Here is a 19,909-nt window from a genome sequence, read left to right on the forward strand (position 1 = left end):
CTGCTGAATGACCCACCAAGGTCTTATCAAGGGCAAATCACATAATTAGCATGCACTTGGCTGGCAGAGGAGTGCAATGCTATTGTTCCCGCACAATCAAATTAGCCCCGCCAATGAGGTCAGTGTTCTGTGACCTTAACGACATTTCATGTTTTATCCCCACCCCCCGTCACACACACGCACACATGCACGCATGTGATCTGCACGCCTGCACCTGCACTTAAACCGCACCTGAGTTCTGTGGACACTAAAAACATGTTTCACAGACACAGTTTTGAAGTACACTCCATTGACTCTTCAGTTCGTCACGTATGGAATGAGGAATGAGGAATGCAGCTAATGTAGTCTGACCCAGGGGGACACATATGTAATGGAGCTACTTTGACATAAATTCAAGCATCTAGTGAGGCCCAGATCTCAAGTTATTTGCTCTTCATACATCTGCACCATCCCATGTGTACTAATGAAGTCTGAGCTCAAGCTCAGGTCTCCCTTTCCTTCTCGAAATCAAAAAAACCCAGGTGACATGTGCACCCTGCCTCCAGCCCGTTGACATTGCCCTCAAGGGTTGTCCATCTCTGTGACCCAGAACTTCTCTCAGAAAGGATGGTGTTTTGGAAATGGCTGAGGTTCCTTGTAGCTCCAGAGTATGCTTGCAGCCAAAGTCTCACCCCAACCATTGTCCACTGAGTTCAGTGGTTGCATGTCTGAAGCTTTCCTTGCTGGGCTGACATGATAGCCTGCAAAGTTAGCATCTTCTTTCCATTTTTAGCCCAGTGGAGATCCAGGCAGGACCCTTCAGGGAAACAACCTGAAGGCCTAGTGTGGAGACTGTTTTGTTTATCAGCCTTAAAGTCACTTTCTCATGTGTTCTCCACACTTGATCCCTTGTTCACTGCACACAGGGGTTGCTTGGTAGTCAGCAAAGAGCTGGAGTTTGTTGCCTCTGCCCTGTGACTTCTGTCATTCAGCTCTGCTCCCTCTGACCCAGGTATCACCATGGCCCAGACTCCTGGATCCCATTCTCCTAACACTGCTGCTGCTGCTAAGTCGCTTCAGTCGTGTCCGACTCTGTGCGACCCCATAGATGGCATCCCATCAGGCTCCCCCGTCCCTGGGATTCTCCAGGCAAGAACACTGGAGTAGGGTGCCATCGCCTTCTCCATCTCCTGAAACTGCTTGCTACCAAATTTTGTATTGATTCTTTTAAAGAAATTATTTACATCCTATCAAATTAAAACTGGGTTTTGAGTCCTTTAATGAGAAGAGCTTTAATGAGTCCTTCAATTTAAAAGCTCAATGACTTCATGTTTTTGTTCACCAAATCTTGCTCAAACATGACTCACATTTACTACTATTAAGATAAGGTTGAGGTTTCATGACTTTTCAAACACATGAGTGGCTCAGTGATAGAGAATCCACCTGCTAAGCAGGAAATGTAGGTTTAATTCCTGGGTCGGGAAGACCCCTTGGAGAAGGAAATAGCAACCCACTCCAGTATTCTTGCCTGGGGAATCCTATAGACAGAAAAGCCTAGTGGGTTACATTCCATGGGGTCGCAAAGAGTTCAATAGGACTTCGCGACTAAACTAACCCCACTAGTCCACATTGAGGGGCTAATGAGATGTCTAGAGAACACTAATTTGTGTAAGAGGAAAGAGGGACTCTGGCTTGAGGCTGGTGTTGTGGGGATGGATGCTACAGGAGAGGTGGAGAATCTTTGCTGCCTGGTACAGTCAAGAAGCGGTGGATGTGAATATCAGATGACTGGAGTCTAGTCCTGGCTTTGAACTTGGCCAAGGCTTTTTTCATTCTTGAATTCAATATCTTCGTCTGCAAAATGACTAGATGTGATAAGAAGCTCTCCCTGATCCTTCCTAGCTGTAGCAGTCTATGTTTCTAAAACCTGTGTGGAAGCTTTGCCCCAGTCCATTTGGTTATATGTCCTAATCAACTGGAATACTTAACATTCACACTGATGGATAGCAATGTTGCAGGTAGGGGACCAAGACCTTGGGCATGGGGACAAGACCACACACAGGGAGGAGAGGGGTACGAGTACATCTATTGTCTACAAGAGTTCCTCCCCCTGCACCAACGTTCCATGCATACACCTTCTATAATTAAACACTAAAGAAGGGGAGAAGCCAATGAGAGCACAACTGATTTATGGTTAAATAATACATTCCCAAAGTGTCAGTGAGAAGGCAAGTTCAGCTTTGAGCCAATTAAATAATTCCAGCTCCAGCTTAGACTCTTCTGTAATTGTTCTATTTTGTGATGCTTGCATTTTCATGGGCAGTGCATTTCTACCTCTGCACCATGCTACTGTTATCTTTCCAAACTTATTTTCTTGGGTAAATAAAGGATTTCACTTGACTTCCATTCTCTGGAGCTGAACTACATGGATATTTTAAGAGAAAGAGACTTAAATTAGAGGTTAGCTGTGCAGGATTGTCCCTAAGAATTCATTTCTAAAGTGTATTTCATTAATTACAAATGCCTTGGTCATTTGTACCAAACACGTGGATAAAACTTTTTTCCTGTATGGTGCAAAGATAATTTCTAAAGGTGTTGTTGATCATGCAAACACAGGGACATTTCAGTGAAAATTAAAATTGCCTGTCTATAGAACAGTGGCAGCATTCAGTGTGCCACGAAAGTTCCTGAAAACATTGTTTTTATAATGATTGTGATAAGCTGTTCCATCCTCCTGATATTTAGCCTTCATGGTAACTTCTTTTTGATGAAAATTATAGCAAATTATGCACAAAGGAGCAGTTTTTATACTTGTAATGAAAATATTAAAAAGGGACCCATTTCTACCAATTGTCTATCTAATAGCGATTTTACAGCATCTGTAAAATATAGGCACTGCATCTGACAGCACAGTGTCTGCGATAAGGGTGTGTGCCAGTTTGCATAAGGTATCTTCATGTATATGCTCTTATATATATATATGCTTCATATATATGTATCACAGATAAATATAAATCATGGTGCCCAGTGTCTCAGGGGGACCCCGACCTTAGTCATCCAGGGCAAACCATGAAAGTTCCCTAACAAGCAGGATTAAAATTCACTCCTTTCAACCATCCCAGGCATTTATTCCTTCCTTTTCATTGAGCTACATTTGTCTGATTTAACAAGATAAGATTTGAGTGCTGATGCAGCCCGTTGTTAATGTAGCAGCCGCATCCACCATACCATCGACACTCGGCATCAGAGGAATGCATAAATCAGGTATTCAAAAAAAATTAGATATGCAGCACACCAGTTTTATAGTCCCAGCCTCAGAAATTGAAATGGCCCAGATTAATGTATTATATCTTACACACTGTCCGAGTGAATCAACTTTAATATATTGAACAGATTCGCAGAACAAGACTTTGTTATCTAAGGCGCACTCGGAAGAAGGAATTGACCTGAGGATTTGATTTGGTTCAGGTAGTTCATGTTGTACAGCAGCATTTGAATAGTTTCACATAAAAATAAAATTTGTATTAGAAATATTTCACATCATCATTTCTGGGCTCATCTGCACGGCAGCTTTGCAGAGGGCCAATATTATAGAAACAATGTCCGGCCAAGATATGATTTTAACCTTTGCTTCTGACATGGCAAAACAATATAATTGTAATTTTAATGCAAGCTGCTGTTTCTCGGCAAGGCAGCTTGTACAGGCTGACTTTAGTTTGGATTGCGACTGGAAATGAAATGCCCATTGAATTGCTCATACAATAGAAGCATCACAGTTTGTAGCATTCCATTCCCAAAGGCTCAGTCGGGGCTAAAGCTGTTCTGTGAAGAAGCTGCTTTTTTATACGGTTGGATTCCATTCCAGGGAAGGACCGGCTTGGAAGCATCATGGGCTTGTGAGGACGGTAGCTCTTTTCCTTGCCAGGTTGGGATAGCCATGGTGAGGAAACAATTTGGGGATTTGCAGGCAGAGATGATGTGGTCCTTCCCCCCTGAGTACCCGGAACCGGGGGAGGGAAGGATGGGGAAAGGAGCAAAACTTGAAGTCTGGGAGATATAGTTTGTATTTGGGGGTTCATGGCCAAGTGCTTCATTCTCCCATGACTTTCTCTTGTTCCACACTCTAGAGGGTCCTGTTTGTGTAATCTCAAGACCTACAAGATCGTGTTCTCTTTCCAGGGATGGAGCCTGAAATCCTGTCTTGTATTTCTCCACAATGTCAGCTGTGTGGTCCACAACCCTTCCCTGCCCTGCCCTGATATGGGGGCTTCCCTGGTGGCTCAGATGGTAAAGAATCTGCTTGCAGTGCAGGAGACCCTGTTTCGATCCTTGGGTTGGGAAAATCCCCTGGAGAAGGCAGTGGTTACCCACTCCAGTATTCTTGCCTGGAGAATTCCATGAACAGAGGAGCCTGGTAGGCTATGGTCCATGGGGTCACAAAGAGTCACCCACCCCAGAGATGAGATTCTACCTGTAGAATGCAGTTGATAGAACAAATGTTCTTAGTAACCATGATGATTTTTCTCATGGAACTCAGAAAATCTCTGTATTCCTAAAGTGTTTGGAATGAGAGAAACAGAGAAGAGGTACTAAATGTCAAGACAGCAAACAGATCCATAACAGGTCAAACACTAGTTCCTATTTCATGAAGATGTAAGGAAATCGAGAAGTTGCAAGGAAAAGCACACTTCTTTCTAGGATGGCACCCCAGCCCCTGCTGACATTTATACAAATTCCTTTGCCTATTTAATCCAGTTAGCCTTGCCTGTTTCCCATAGCTTTGATTTATTCTGTTCTTACAGATATCAGAGGTCCAAATAAGCTACCCAGATAGCAACAACTGAAAGACTTGTTTTGGTATATTCAGTCAGTTTCATGGTAGATGGCAAATGCCTGCTTTTCTTGGATGGGTGAAGCTAGACGTGAACATGTTTGACGTCAGAAATCTGGCTGTGTTTTCACCAGCCTGATTCTTTTTTTACCTGCCTAATTCTCCTTTACTCTCCAGATGTCAATATAGGCGTCTTTTGTAACTGGGAACCTAAACCTCAGCCCTCTTTTGGCAACTCCCTCCAATCCCCCAGCCGCACCCAGGACGGCTACCCTCCTGCAGGCTTAGCTAGCATCCTGGGTTTCTCTCTGTCACACATTTACCTGCTGTTTGTAACTGCTGATTTAAGTCTCTTTCTTCCAGAAGAACTCAAGCTCTTTAAAACAAATTTTTTTTTTCATAATTTTATTTTTCTCTTAGTACAGGAGAATTTTTCTGTGCCTGGCACAGGAAAGATTTTTGTTAAGTGTCAATGGAATTCACTTATTCAATCCATAAATATTTTTGAATGCCTACTAACGTTGTCTGCATTGTTCTAAGTCCCGGGGACATAGCAGTGAACACGGCAAAGTCCTTTCTCTCACACAGCTTACATTTTAAGATGGGAGAGAGACATCATCTAACAAATATTAAATGAGCCCATGAAATTGCCAGTATTTGACCACAGAAGATCTTTAAAAAAAACATATATGGTCCAGCCTAATACTTGGTATGTCATGGGGAGATAATGAGCACTTCAGTGCAATAATGGTGTTTGACAACATCATCTGAGCCATGTTACCATCTGAAGGGCTCCTGCCTGAGCTTATTATACTTTCGGGTAAAAATTCTCCAAACAGTATAGCACAAAAATCGGGCGCCATTAGTCAGAGGGAATATAATTGTAGCTGTAATGATTATTGAAACAACAATCTCGTCCTGTTAACATGTTACGCTGCAGAGTTTACGTGGCATGTCCAGGCCTTGCTTCTGATCTCAGGGGTCTCAGCGTGTCCTCAGAGCCCTGGTAAGCCTGCACTGGCCAAACCCTTCTGTATCCCGGGATGGGTCTGGGACCCATAGTATTCTCACTGTTCCCTGGTTCTCTTTCCTCATAAGCTCTGGTCCTGCATCAAGTTTCCAGTAAGTTACTGCCACCATGCTGGGGGCCAGTAAGGCAATGAAATGAGACCAGCCATATTTGGTCACCCTCCTCTGGCCCGAGCTGAGGAGTGCCAGAGACTACAACTGTATTGCAAGTGGTCAATGGGTCCCTTTCCCTCACTGATGCTTGCCCTCCTCAAAGGCGCTGTTGGGGCCCGACCTATGTGGGTGGAGCAGCCGTCAGAGGCGCTCAGGACACTGAGGGGACACGCTTTCCTCCTGCAGGCACATTCGGAGCCAGATCCCTCACAGTGGGTTCCCCTTATGCCATCCAGCTTTGACGGTGCGCATCCTCTGAGCTGGTGTGGGAAAGTGTCGCAAAAAGTGCTAACATTTCTACTAGTTTGGATCATTAATTTTCTCAACAGATTACTAAATCAAATGACTTAAAAAAAAAAGCTCTCCTACGCTGCCATTTCTAAAGTTTATTTTAAATGTTGTGTGCCCTGATTTTTTTTCTTCCTTTGCACTTTGTTTATTTTTTCCAGATTAAGCTTCATAGCTCTTTCATATGATAAATATTTTGTGTAAAAAATTGTATAGCTAACAGTGCTGCTTGGTAGCTTTTCTGGAATTAGAAAGGGCTGTTTAAAAAATAAAACAAACAAACGAGGAAAAGCAAAGCAAAGAGAAGCTTTTGCACAGGGTGAGTAAGATGCCTTTTTATTCCTCTAAGACGCTGGGGTTGACGAATGGACTTTGATCACTGATCTACTTGAGCTGACTAAAGGCCAAGGGCATGAGTCTTCTTTGGACCATTTCTAGAGGAGCTAATACAAGTGTGTTGGGTAGTCTAGAAGGGAATTTGTGGAAAAATTATCCCACATACCACTTACTAAGCACAGACTTTGTGCAGATCATTATGGGGAATATTCTTCCCATTTTACATCTAGGCAAACTGAGGTCTGGAGGGTTCACTGCGTGTACAAGTTTACATATCAATCAAGTATGGCAGGACCAGGGTTCAAATCCAAGTCCCCACCTCCAAAAACCTGTGCCCTCTCCACTCTTCCTCAGCTTCTGATAGGGCAGAGTTCTCAAGATAGTTAGATGGATCTCAACTGTTCTGCATTTGTCAGCAGGAGACATTCATATTAAAATTGAATTCCATTGTGTGTTTTCCCCCGGCTAGTTTAGGAAATTCTTGGCATCATTTCCCTTCTGCCTTTTGTTTGTTTGTTTGTGTTCGAGTTTTTGGCCTTCTTTCCGGAGGACTTGAACCTTTCCAAGACCTCTTCTCCTTGGTTCCCAAGTACCCTGACATCAGGACATGTTTCACAGTAAAGCGGACGATGGGGGAGAGATTTTTTCCCTGTGACACCTCTTCCTATTCTTGTCCTGACAGACAACTACAACTTGGATATCCACAATAACTTCCAGCGTACCTGTGTCATTCTTTTAAGATAAAAATGAAGCAGCTTCAACCTCCATTATTTAGGTTTCCCCAAGCTTTCTGGGAATGTGGAGAGAGAATAGGAAATGCTATGTTCTTCCAGCACCCTGACTCAAAATTCTCCCTTTCTCTGAACTGTCTCCACAAAGCTCAGCTGCACTCCTGAGCATTGTCTTCATTTCCTCAAGCACCACAAAAAAATGAGTTTTTATACATAGTATGTATTTATTGACAGTTTCTAACAGTGAAAAAGGATTCCAGAACAGGACAGAAAACAACTCTAAATTGACTGTGTGACATCTCTGCTCCTCTGAGTCTTAAATGTGGTCACTGCAGGGCCTATCCAGCTGGCCATGTTCTCCCCTAGGGCTCAGTCTCCGGTCATTGCACTTGCTCTTTCTACTGTAATCTTGAATGCCTCTGCTCGCCCCACAGATTTCCAGCCTTCTCCCACCCTCATCTTCCTAGTCCACTGAATAAAACTGAAAATTCCTGTGAAGATAGCTTGCCTAACAGTTGAATGCTATGTTTTCCCAAGATACAGTTTGATCAAGTTTCTACTTTTGCATAACCAAAAAGGCCCACCAGCTGTCTTAAAGAGCCCTCTCCCACTGAGAGGATTTCAGGAACTTTCTTAGAAAGACTCCATCATTCTTTTTTTGTAAAGGGCATTTTGCCTGTTGTACTAAGATTTTTTGCCCACCGGTCTGATCTGGGCTTGATCATACTTCAGAGTTAAGCCAATAGCCTGTCCTTTCCTGTCTCTGCTCTCTGCACACACTCAGTTGGTGTTTTCCTGACTTGAAAAGCAGGTTGGGGGATCCTTGAAATCTTTACCCGCCGGGGAACTGAGAGCTAGTCTTCGAATCTAGGTGTTGGTCCTCTTTTGCTTTTCTTCAGTCTCAACTATCATGCAATTCCAATGCCATGTGGACATAGCCAAAGTCCTTTCTTTTCATCCAGAACCTGACTTGGTTTGGTTGTAATTCACATGTAAATAGGCCATCCACAGTGCCTGAACTCATCAAAAGACAACTATAATATGAAGAATATGAAGCCTATGTGTAGTAATAGTAACTATGGTAAAGAATCTGCGTGCAGTGCAGGAGACCCAGGTTCAATCCCTGGATTGGGAAGTATTCTTATCTGGAGAATCCCATGAACAGAAGAGCCTGGTGGGCTACAGTCCATGGGGTCGAAAAAGCCAGACACGACTGAGTGACTTTCACTTTTCACCACATATTATTTTCTATGTGCAAGGTACCATGTCAACAGAACTTCTATCATTTAAGCTTTATCAAGTATTGTGCAGTGGAGAATGTTAGCCCATTTTACAGGTGGAAAAAAACCAAGACCTTGAGAATTTCGTGACTTGCACAAAGTCACAGAAGCAAGAGGAAAGGTTAGAACTTGAGTCTTTTTGTATCCAGCGTACAAGTTCACGAACATCTGATTGTGTCACCTCTCTACACAGGTGATACAAAATGTAGCCTGATACAAATACAGGATTTACTCATAATCTGAGCCCATGGGTTCCATGGCTTTAGGTCAATAATGAACAAATCCTAAAATCCATTAAAGCTAATTAAAGGAAAAGGAAGGTGCCACCAATTCAAGCATTTTCTCTGACCAGAGATAAACTTATCTTTGATTTAGTTATTTACATACCTAGGCAACTTCTTAAAGTCACTTAAAAATCTAGTCTTATCAGAACATCTTATAACAATCCATTGCTTATCATCTGACTTCCTTGGTGGCTCAGATGGTAAAGTGTCTGTCTACAATGTGGGAGACCTGGCTTCGATCCCTGGGTCGGGAAGATCCCCTAGAGAAGGAAATGGCAATCAACTCTTTGTCTTCTGGCAAATTTTTTTTTTTTTTTTTTTTTTTTTACAGCAGGTCATATCTTGGAGATCATCAAGTGAGTCAGTTTCTCTAAAATGTACCCAGTCAAGCATTTGGATAATGTCTAGAGCAACTAGTGGTGGGAGTTTAGAGTTGATTTTATGATGCTTCTAAAGGAGGATGTTTGCACTGTGATTCAGAACTCTCTTTGTGGCTTAACTTACATACACAGAATGCTTGAAGTGTCCTTACCTGAACACCATGGTTCTCTTCTGTGCCTCCTTTAAAAATGATGTTCTGCTGCTGTGAAGCCAGATGAATCATCAGTGGTTGGTACTGGAGAACCACACTTAAAAGAGAGCAAGCTGCTTTTAGGTTCCCCAAGGGCCTCCTGCTCCTAGGTCTGCAATCACTGTGGAATTGCACAGTAGCCCTTGGAGAGTCCCTTTTTGCTAAATATCTCTACAAGACAGGATACAGGGATCTGAAACTAAGAAACTCTTGACAACATCCTAAGAGCTAATCTAAACACTATCTAAAAATGAAAACTCAATCAAATCATCCAGAATTTTTAGCATTCATCATCTAGGTATTTTCAACCTTAGTATCAACCAAAGGAACCCATAGTATGTTCTTGGTCAAAGACCCTGCCCAAAAGGGGTGAAGTGACCTAGATGTTCTGAAGAATTTTTTAGTTTAATCGTAGATAATGAAAAGATTATCTAAACTTGGGATTTAGTGGTGAAAAAGATATTGGAAATGATCCAGTTTACCGGGTGAGTGGCCATGAGGATATGATTTAGCCCATCTTGGTCACATTGCTAATCCCCAAAGCAGCAGTAAAACAAAGTTCTCTTGCTTCTGGTTGAATCTTCTTGTAGTCATCTCGTTCTGTGGATTTCCTTTCTTGAGGGCAAGAGAAAGTGGTGACTAGACTATTCTACCTTCGACACTGGTTATGCAAGGCTGTTTCCACACGTGACATGCCTGCTTTGGGTGGATTTTCCACACATGTTGTTATGGCATCATCACCATCAGCAAACCTGTGCGGTGACTATACTGTATGTGCAAAGCCCCTAAGTCCAAGAAAGGATGGAAAGAGAGGTGAGATACCAGCTTACGCTTTGCTTTGTGGTTGTACCACTAAAAAATAATCATTTATGCACATCTAGAATTTCAGAGAACATAAAGAAGCCTAAAGAAAATCAAGTCTTGAGTCAAATCCATTTTAATGTGTTCAGCCTTCCCTGTAAACCAACTTTTTCATGAAAACATGTATGTAAAGGGATTTTGAAAATATTTAAGAAATGCAGATAGCTATGCTTTCTTAATGTAGTTAAGGGAAATCAATCCATGTGAATGAGAGGAGGAGGTGGGTATTCAGTGGCTACACCTGCGAGCCTGGGTCACAGTAAGGTGAATTTCATAGGATAAATTCAGATTTTTGAAGCTATTGGCATAGAGTCATGATTGAAGTACTGTATGCATTGTGAAGAAGGTAGGAAAGACCAACAAATAATAGCATAGCAACAAGCTCACAAAAAGAAGACAAGGCTAATTTTATTAATTTGGTGGGTTTTGCTTTTAAGGAAGCCCTGAAGGGCTCATATATTAGAAATTTTATTCCCAAGGAAGCCCTCATAAGCTAAAAACAAATGTGCATTTTCTTCTCGAATGAGACAAAATTAATTGGGTATTTGTTACTATCTCAAAATTCTGGCTTTTATGACATGCCATTCATTTTGAAAAAAATAATGAAAGCATTTCAGACTTGCCCCCTGCCATGCAGAGAGTTAGTGATCTCGTACCTCGTTGAGTCCCCCAGACCGCTGGTCTTCAGATTTTCTCTTTCTTGAGAAGAACGCCTCCACCCACTGGCTCTCCCACCAGCAATGCTGCTTCCACCACACACCAGCACAAAGCACAGATTGCTGCCCAGCTCCTTGGAGAGGGGCCAGTGCATTTGTCAGGAATTGAAAAGTTTTGGAGCCAGTTTGAGGACTTTCTGGTACACAAAGCGTTGGCTGGAAATGTGGTAAGTATTAAATGGGATGTTAATTTTCATGAATATTTTCCCCATGGTTGTAGCTTGTGGTCATTGAGCAATTTAGCAATCACCATGTGGTCTGTTGGACACACAGCCTGGGTGAAGTTCAAGAAATTAGCAGCCAGTCAGTGGGGAGAGGGCCAGAGCTCATTTGTATTTTCACATTCTTTCTTTTTTTTTTTTCTTCCTACTCCATCGCAGGGGATGGTGGTTTCTTTATTAAAACTTTAGGTGCAACATAAGATCTGTGTATACCTCCTATATTGATGCTTCTTCCCATTTCCAGGCATTTCTTTTAGCCTGTGTTTCTCAGACTTGTATTCTGCCTCTAAAATCTATGATTTCGTGATTCTTGGCCTGTTCATTCGTTGCCTCATCACATAGGCTATGTTGCATCATTTGCTTCAAGGACTCTGTGTATAAGTGCAGGAGAGTCCCAAATTCATTATTTTCTTCTAAATGAAGGGGGTTTGTTAGAGTTATAGGAGTCAGCAACCACAGAGGAAGTGTTTGATGGCAAAACGTGGCCCATTATTTGACAGGAATACCAGCTTCCTTTTTATGGTACCCTTCTGATATCATGGGGTTCTTTTTAATTAATTTATTTATTTACTTATGTTTGACTGCACTGGGTCTTTGTTGCTACACGTGGGTTTTTCTCTATTTGCAGTAGAGGGGGCTACTCTTCTTTGCGGTGTGCGGACTTCTCATTGTGGTGGTTTCTCTTATTGTATAGCATGGACTCTAGAGCACGGGCTCAGTGGTTGTGGTACATGGGCTTAGATGCCTCATGGCATGTGGGATCTTCCCGGACCAGGGGTCGAACTTGTGTCCCCTGCATTGATGGGTGGATTCTCAATCACTGGACCACCAGGGAAGTCCCACATCATATGATCTTTATTACTCTTATGATACCTTGTGAGGTATGTGAGTCTGGAACTCTCCCAGTCCCTTCTTTATAGGCTCCTACAGTTCCTAGAGGTGAAACTGGGCTGCCCAGGACCCACGGATAGGACTGGAAGACAGGTCCCCTGCCACCAACCCTATTCTCCTTCCTCCGTGTCAGCTCTTCCCCAACTTTGATGCCCAAGTTGTCTCAGGAGGGATTTTTTTTATTAATAACTAAATTAGCAAAGTCTGCCCATATCTTATCTTTCTGTATTTCTATAAATGATACCAAGTCAGATTTCTATTCTGGTTCACTTATATCCCAGTATACTTCCTTGAACAGAAGAAAATGGGTAGTGATATTACACGGGTACTACAAGTTGTGATGACACCTGAGCCTCAGAGTCTCTCATGGGTACGACCAGGGGAATGGGTGTAGCTGGCAAATGGTGTGGGAGATTTTGTTGATGTGAATTGAGAGCCCTCTACTGTATAACCTACTGCTGTCTGCTGTATTAAGAGGAGCTATTTGACAGAGTCATTTTAAAGTCCCTTGGTATTTCAGTGCCACCCATGATAGAGCCAAGAAATCAGACTTTTGTATATTTTAATTTCGGGTTCAAGGAAAGGAAGCTCTGATGTCTGATATTGCCTTCTAAATTGCCTTCTAAAAAAACTGCTCAATCAACCTGAAACAAGTCTCCAAAAGTTCACTAATAAAAATCATGCCATTTGTTTTTCTAGCACAGGGATTATTTCACATATAATTAGTAATATATAATAAAGCATTATGTGTATATATATTTTTATAAATGCATTGTGCATTATGTGTATTCTCAAGAATACATATTCATATGACTTGGAAAAGACCCTGATGCTGGGAAAGATTGAAGGCAGAAGGAGAATCGGGTGGCAGAGGATGAGATGGTTGGATGGCATCACTGACTCGATAGACATGAGTTTGAGCAAGTTCCAGGAATTGGTGATGGACAGGAAAGCCTGGCGTGTTGCAGTCCATGGGGTCGCAAAGAGTTGGACATGACTGAGCAAGTGAACTGAACTGATGTATTTATAGAATGTATGAGCCATACCATTTCAAATTCAGTATTGTCAGAACAATAAATTCTTCTACATATATGAAATTTTGGTTCCAAACACATTTTTAATATTTTAAATAGTTTCATGGACTTTCCTATGAAATGTGTTACATACTTCCCTTCCAAGAAGTAAAGAGAAAGCTGAAACTCAGTTATTTTTGGATGGTGCAGGCCAATATTATCAGCAGAATTTATTAGTTCTGTTCTCTTAGAGAACTCTCTCCCCTCAGGTATGGTGGCCCTGGAGATTATTTGAGACATTTTATCTATAATATTTTCATGTCTGTGCTCTTATCAGGATAACTACTCTAGTTTTTAGAAGTTTTGGCCTCATAGTCTCTAACATCCTTGTCATTTGCTTCTTATCTACCTTGAGCTACAACATGCAATATAAATATTACATCGAAAATAAGAGTTGATAGGCTCTGAGTGATTCAAGTAAATATAAATTATGAGGGCTTTATTGTGTGGAATAAGAACTGAGTTGCTGATCACAGGAGGAGCCCTTTTCTCTGCTTTCTCTTCAGTCTCCCGGCAGGATATAAAAAGTGGAGGTTGCCTAATAGGTGAAGTGTTATTCTCCATTAAAAAGCAACAAGGTGCATATGAACGCTTTAAACCTTACCGGGATTAGCAGTGTTTAGTTTGGGCTGACCAAAGGATAAGCATGGAGTGCTTCCGGCTGTGCATGAGAGGAGTGTGTTTATTTGTGTTTCGTCAAGGATGAACCCGTGAGCGCGCCACAAAAGGACAGTGCCTCTTTCACAGCGACTCTGGCTTCTGTTCCTGCGAGCTTTGCAGTGTTCCTCCGTAAAGCAGCATGAAAGAGTTGATTTTCATTTTATGTTGTGCTTGTGAGTCATTAGCATGATGTTCTAACACTTGTAAATGAATACAGCTCTTGCCTAATCTGTCATTTTAATGCCTTATAGATTTTATTTCACTGGATGTTGTACCAGATTCTCCATAATAATAATCAACTGCTTTGTTGTTCTCTTGCAGAAATTAAATTTCTGCAGTGGGTGTGCAACTAATAAAAAATGTTGCTTGAGGAAACGAAAAATAAATATGATGAATCATAAAAGTTGGGTGTGGGGGGGTGGTGTGGAGGGGAAGTTGCTCGTCAACAGGAGACAATTATGGAACCAGTGGTGACTGTGTCTGATTTTCATATTGTCAACAGCTTAATAACCCTCACAGAGTCCTTAGCCACAGTGCTTATGTCTTTCAGCGTTAACCTCATGGACTGGGTGTTTTCCACAGTTTCATTTGGAAGCATTAAAATAAAAGGTGAGGGAGTAAAATAACTGTTCTCTTTGCTGTACACCCAAGACAAGTCTGCTCAGGGTTGCCATTTAGCCACTCTCACATACCTTTTATCTTTTCCCCTGTCACCAGCTTTCTAGAAGAGCAGCATTAAAGGCAGCTGTGTGGGACTCGGAGTATCAGCAAAGACTGTAAAGTGGAAAATAAACAGTGTGTCTATCACCAAGCTACAAGAACATAGCACTCATAGCAGGGAAATGACAGTCAGTGGCAAGCAACTAATTGGTCACCAGCTTTGGCGGAAATGTATTCTTCCAGACCTCTGTCATTTCCTATGTTCTTTACTGAAAAGACTGCCAGGTTGAAGTGTTGGCTTGAATCCCTCCAAAAGAAAGAAAATGAAGAGTTAAGGCAGCCAGGCTGGGCAGGCGCTTTGAAGACTGAGTAATTGGAGGCATCCACTGCTGGAAAAACAGTTGGCTCCCTGCAAAATAATTAATTCACCCCCTTGCGCACAGGTATTGTGTGGGTCCAACACCAGTAAGGTGATGAATGTTGTTTTTCACACAGTTTCTGCCTGAGAATCCAGGCCCAAGTACATTGCTAGTAGTGGCCGAATTTTCTTAAACAACTTCCTTTATTCACCCCCTCCAACACACACATACATTTGTCCCTCTTATTTATAATTCCTCCCAGAAAGGTTATAGGTTGATGAACTACAGAAGAGCAATTGGAGCCACGTGTGTCTAAGGAGAGAAGAAGGGGGCTGGGGTCTAAAACATAAACACTTAACTAAGGCAGAGAGAGCCAAATGTGAGGTGACTGACATTTATAATGCTAGACTCAGAACTGAAGTGTAATATTAAATTTGAATATATTAAAATGAAGGATCTTGAAGTGTAATTGAATATCCTCGAGTGTGTGGACCTCCATCCCAAACTGGACACCTTGTGTGGGGAAACAAAGGGATAAGGAAGACCTCCTTACCCAAGCCAGCACACTGCTTATGAAGTGTATCAGTATATCCACATACGGTGTTCCAGTTCAGTATGGCTTGGTTGTGATGCCTTAGTGTGATGCCTTCGTGTGCCCTGAGATGTTGAATTCAAAAAGCAAGATGATGCCATCATAGAACTATCTGGTTGGTTGTCTTAACCCACAGGAGAACCTAGTCCAAGCATTGTAATATTGTTTACAAGCATATAGGTTAATACCTTTATAGATTTAAGCACCAAGTCCTGTTAAGCCTTGCAGCGATGGATTTTAGAGGGTTCACAAGCCCTCTGGAATTGTACCCTTTATTTTGCATGGCTGTCTGTGCACATTAGGGGTGCTAGAGAAGATGAGCACTTTCCTCAGATCCTCAAAGAGGTGCAAGACCAGAAAAAAAGCTGAAACCTACATAATCATGTAATCAGAAGGAAACAAATGAATAATAATAAATTTATGGAAATCTAGCTGTTTGTGAAAGTCAGTTCTAAGCTGGAAGGGATTGGCAAAAAGCAGTTTTGAAGAATTGTTTGCTTTTATAACTTGCTTTTAATCAGAGTAAGAATCATCTTAGAATTTGAAATGGCATCCCTTTATATTCCTGTGACTTTCTTTCCATCTTTGTAATAAACACGTAACCTAAAAGGTACCCTGACTTTGTCATTGCTTTATATTATATAGTACTCTATATGTGGGCTTCCCTGGTGACTCAGTGGTAACGAATCTCCCTGCCAAGGCAGGAGATGCAGGAGACACAGGTTTGATCCCTGGGTGGGGAAGATCCCCTGGAGGAGGAAATGGTAACCCACTCCAGTGGTAACCCAGTCCTTGATCGGGAAATCCCATGGACAGAGGACCCTGATGGGTGACTGCCCATGGGGTTGCAAAGAGTCGGATGCGACTGAACACAGCACCCTATGTGTACCATAGTTCCAATTTATTTATTTGTTTGCCTCCTCTGCTTTTTCTGAAGCAGTAACATGTGGTCTGCCTAAAGATGTGCATTGAATAATACTTGTGGTTACTATGAGAACGTACCTCTTTGATGACAGGAACAGAACTGATCCAGAACCTCAAATGCTACAATGGTGATCCAGTGTAGTCTGTGACAGTCTGTGCTTTTCACAGGCTGCTTCTAGCCTGAGTTAGCCTGGCCCTGTTAATGAAGCAGGTTCTTTCCTAGTAGAGTTAGAATCCTCTGATGGGCAAATTAGGTGCAAGGACTGCATGATGGCTTACTAGACTTTCCTTAGAAATAGATGCGCGGCGGCTTGAGATTCTCTCAGTCAGTCTTCTTTTCCTTGTATCTCTCCTTCACTTGTGGTCACTATATCATGTCTTGAAGGCTCCACTGTCTCTCCAGCCTCTCTCTCCATTTTCTTTCACAGATGTTTCCTCTAATAAATTTCTTACACATTGAATCCCATCTTGGCATCTGTTTCTTGGAGGATCTGGACTAATGTAATGATAAAATTCACATTTTTTTTCATACTCCACTGTATGCCAAGCAATGTGCTCCCATGTTGTCTCATTTAATCCTCTCAAATCTGGACCCATAAGAATTACATTTATTTTAAAGAGGAAAAGCAGACAATCAGAGAGGTATTATGACCCAATATTACACAGTCAGTAGATTGCTGAGTTACTATTTGAGGAAGGTTTTGTTCTACTCCAGAGCCCATGGTCTCTATCACTCAACTGTAGCCTTTTAGAAGCAATCACAGTTTCCTCCAAATCATATTAATACCAGTCACTACATTTGATTTCTTCTTGAATGTGACTGGGGTTTCCCTGGTGGCTCAGACGGTTAAGAATCTGCCTACAATACGGATACCTGGGTTTGATCCTTGGGTCGGGAAGATCTCCTAGAGAAGGAAATGGCAACCCACTCTAGTGTTCTTGCCTGGGAAATCCCGTGGACAGAGGAGCCTTGAGGGCTATAGTACATGGAGTCACAAAGAGACATGACTGAGCAGCAAGTTTCACTCTTTTGAATGTGGCTGTGTTTGGAAAAGGAGAGGATTAGTATATAGTCTTTAGTCTATATAGTATATAGTATACTGGCTTAGTGACAGAAGAGATGGTGACATGAAATCCCTGTTTTCACTGTGGGGAAGTGAAAATAAAAGTCTCTCAGTCGTGTCCAACTCTCTGAGACCCCCCATGAAATTCCTCAGGCCACAATACTGGAGTGGGTAGCCTTTCCCTTCTCCAGGGGATCTTCCCAACCCAGGAATCGAACCAGAGTCTCCTGCATTCCAGGACTCTTTACCAACTGAATTTTCAGGGAGGACTTTGTAATTGATTGATGTACAGAGGATTTGGGTTACTTTTTTGAAGCTTACACCTAGAAGTGCCTCTCAGTTAATCCTGCCCATGTATCCACTCACCTCCCTACTCCCAGATGCTGGGAACAAGAGCACCCACTGGCAGAGTGGAAGCTGGCTTCTGTATTCCTCCTTCCCGTGTGTGTCTTTCCCTGTTATCAGGGAGGTCATGGGGTCAGAGCTGGTGGGTTTGTTGTTGTTATTGTTGTTGTTTTAGAAAATGAGAAAAATAAATGTTCCTCTTTCAAGGTTTCTGTCTGATAGTGTTTGCTAGACAAAGTAGAATTTTCGCAGCACAAGCCCTTAGCTCAAGAGCTCCACTCAGTCAGCAGTTATTTTATGTGCTTTTTATCCAGGCTTTCTTGTTAAAATAAAAAAAAAAAGAAAAAGAAAAATTTATCCACTCAAAGTGAGCTTTTTGCTAAACTTGTGTCTTTCCCTTGTTTGTCATGTTAATTACATTCCAAATAACCCTCTTTCAGAGAATTCTGCAATCAAACTCTAAAGCCCCATCAGATGTACATTGGTTTTTAAAGTGGACTGGTTTTTCATGTAATAATGACTTTAGTATTATATGTATCGCTAAATAAGTGCAGATTCTGCCCCTTACGGTACCTGCTCCTTCTTATACCTTGTGACCTACTGTAGCAAGATATTTAATCTCTCATTCCTATTTCCTTACCTTTAAGATAGAGATAATAATAGGATCATTTTTGGTGTGTTATTATATAGAGTGTACTATGTGCCAGACATTCAATCCATATTGCGTTTATTAAGTCAATAAGCAGATATTGCTCAGTAATTTGGGGTAGTACAGTTTCACAGTTCTATCATCAATAGTTACATTCAGCAAGCTATACAAAGGAAAAGACTTTATCTGATGGCTCTCTGACTGGACAGTATCTGTGCGTTCAGACTGTTTGGGGAAGCAGTTTTCTCCAGGAATGGCAGATTCTATGAAATTGCAACTCATTGAACATAGTAAGTGTGCAGTGAATGTCACACAAGTTTAATGATATTAAGGGAAAGAGGGAACGTGCCATATAACAGGCTTGGTCCTCTAAGGTAAGAGAGAAAGCTAAAGCCTCCATCAGTAAGAGGTCATTCCTTCAACTTATTTCATAGAGGACTTATATTCAAGAGTTATGCAGGTTCTCTTCAGTATTATTAGTGAGTAAGGAGGTTCCATGTTACAAAACACTTGAAAGTTAAACTAATGAATAAATCAGTAAAATTAATTTGTTGCAGAAGTAGGGTAGTGATGACTTATTCTCTCACTATGCAGAAAATTCCCTGCTTGTCCAAAGTGAGACTATACTCACCTTTTGGTTCAGTCCACTTGTTCATAAACTCCAGCAAACAAAACAATACCAAATGGCTTACCAAGCATACCAAGGTGTTCCAAATGACTTTAAAAGTGCCATGATAATGGCTCAAATTTTTGCAGGATAAATGTATTTGATGGTATGTCAACCATGGTTACAGATTGATTGAAAAAGCTTATTAGTTTAAGAAGGGATAAGCCAAAGAATCCTGCTTGACTTAAATAAAGAATTAAACTCATTTTGGAGAGACAGGGGTATATGTGATTCCTAATTGAATGGTTTCATCTTGATCCTAGAGGAATCTAGAAGTCCAGTGGAGTCCAATGTTAGATTTATCTGCAATATGGAATCAGCTAATTAAATCTTATAAAACTTAATTGAGCACTCTTTTGTGATCATCTTCCAAGGACCACCTAAGAATTAGAAATATTAATAGAAGGAAAATTTGTGCACTGCTCAGTCAAGCTTCAGAGTAAGTCTTGGAAATGTCTATGACAGAAGCAAATCTGCTTTTTTCTTAATCACTACTGTATTAAAATTCCACCTTGTAGTATAGTTAGCTATGGGTGCACCTGTCATATTCCATCTAACTGGATCAACTTCTTATAGACCAACTCTATTGATCGAATAAAACGGGTATTGAATCCCTATTTTGTTGTGAGCCCTAGTAACACAAGGAAAAAGATGTAACTGCTGACCTCATGAAGACCACCAACTGGTGGTGTACATGTGAAGAACTGAATTTGTGATTCCTAGGGCAGCACTCTTCAAAGTGATG

General features: G+C 41.6%; 1 long non-coding RNA gene across 3 annotated transcripts in view; it reads left to right on the forward strand.

Moving 5' to 3' along the window:
* Window positions 1-19,909, forward strand: part of LOC139185770 (uncharacterized) — a 595,360-nt gene that overhangs the window by 521,931 nt on the left and 53,520 nt on the right. The window lies entirely within an intron of this gene.

The sequence above is a fragment of the Bos indicus genome, chromosome 11, assembly GCF_029378745.1.
Source record: "Bos indicus isolate NIAB-ARS_2022 breed Sahiwal x Tharparkar chromosome 11, NIAB-ARS_B.indTharparkar_mat_pri_1.0, whole genome shotgun sequence".
Lineage (NCBI taxonomy): Eukaryota > Metazoa > Chordata > Mammalia > Artiodactyla > Bovidae > Bos > Bos indicus.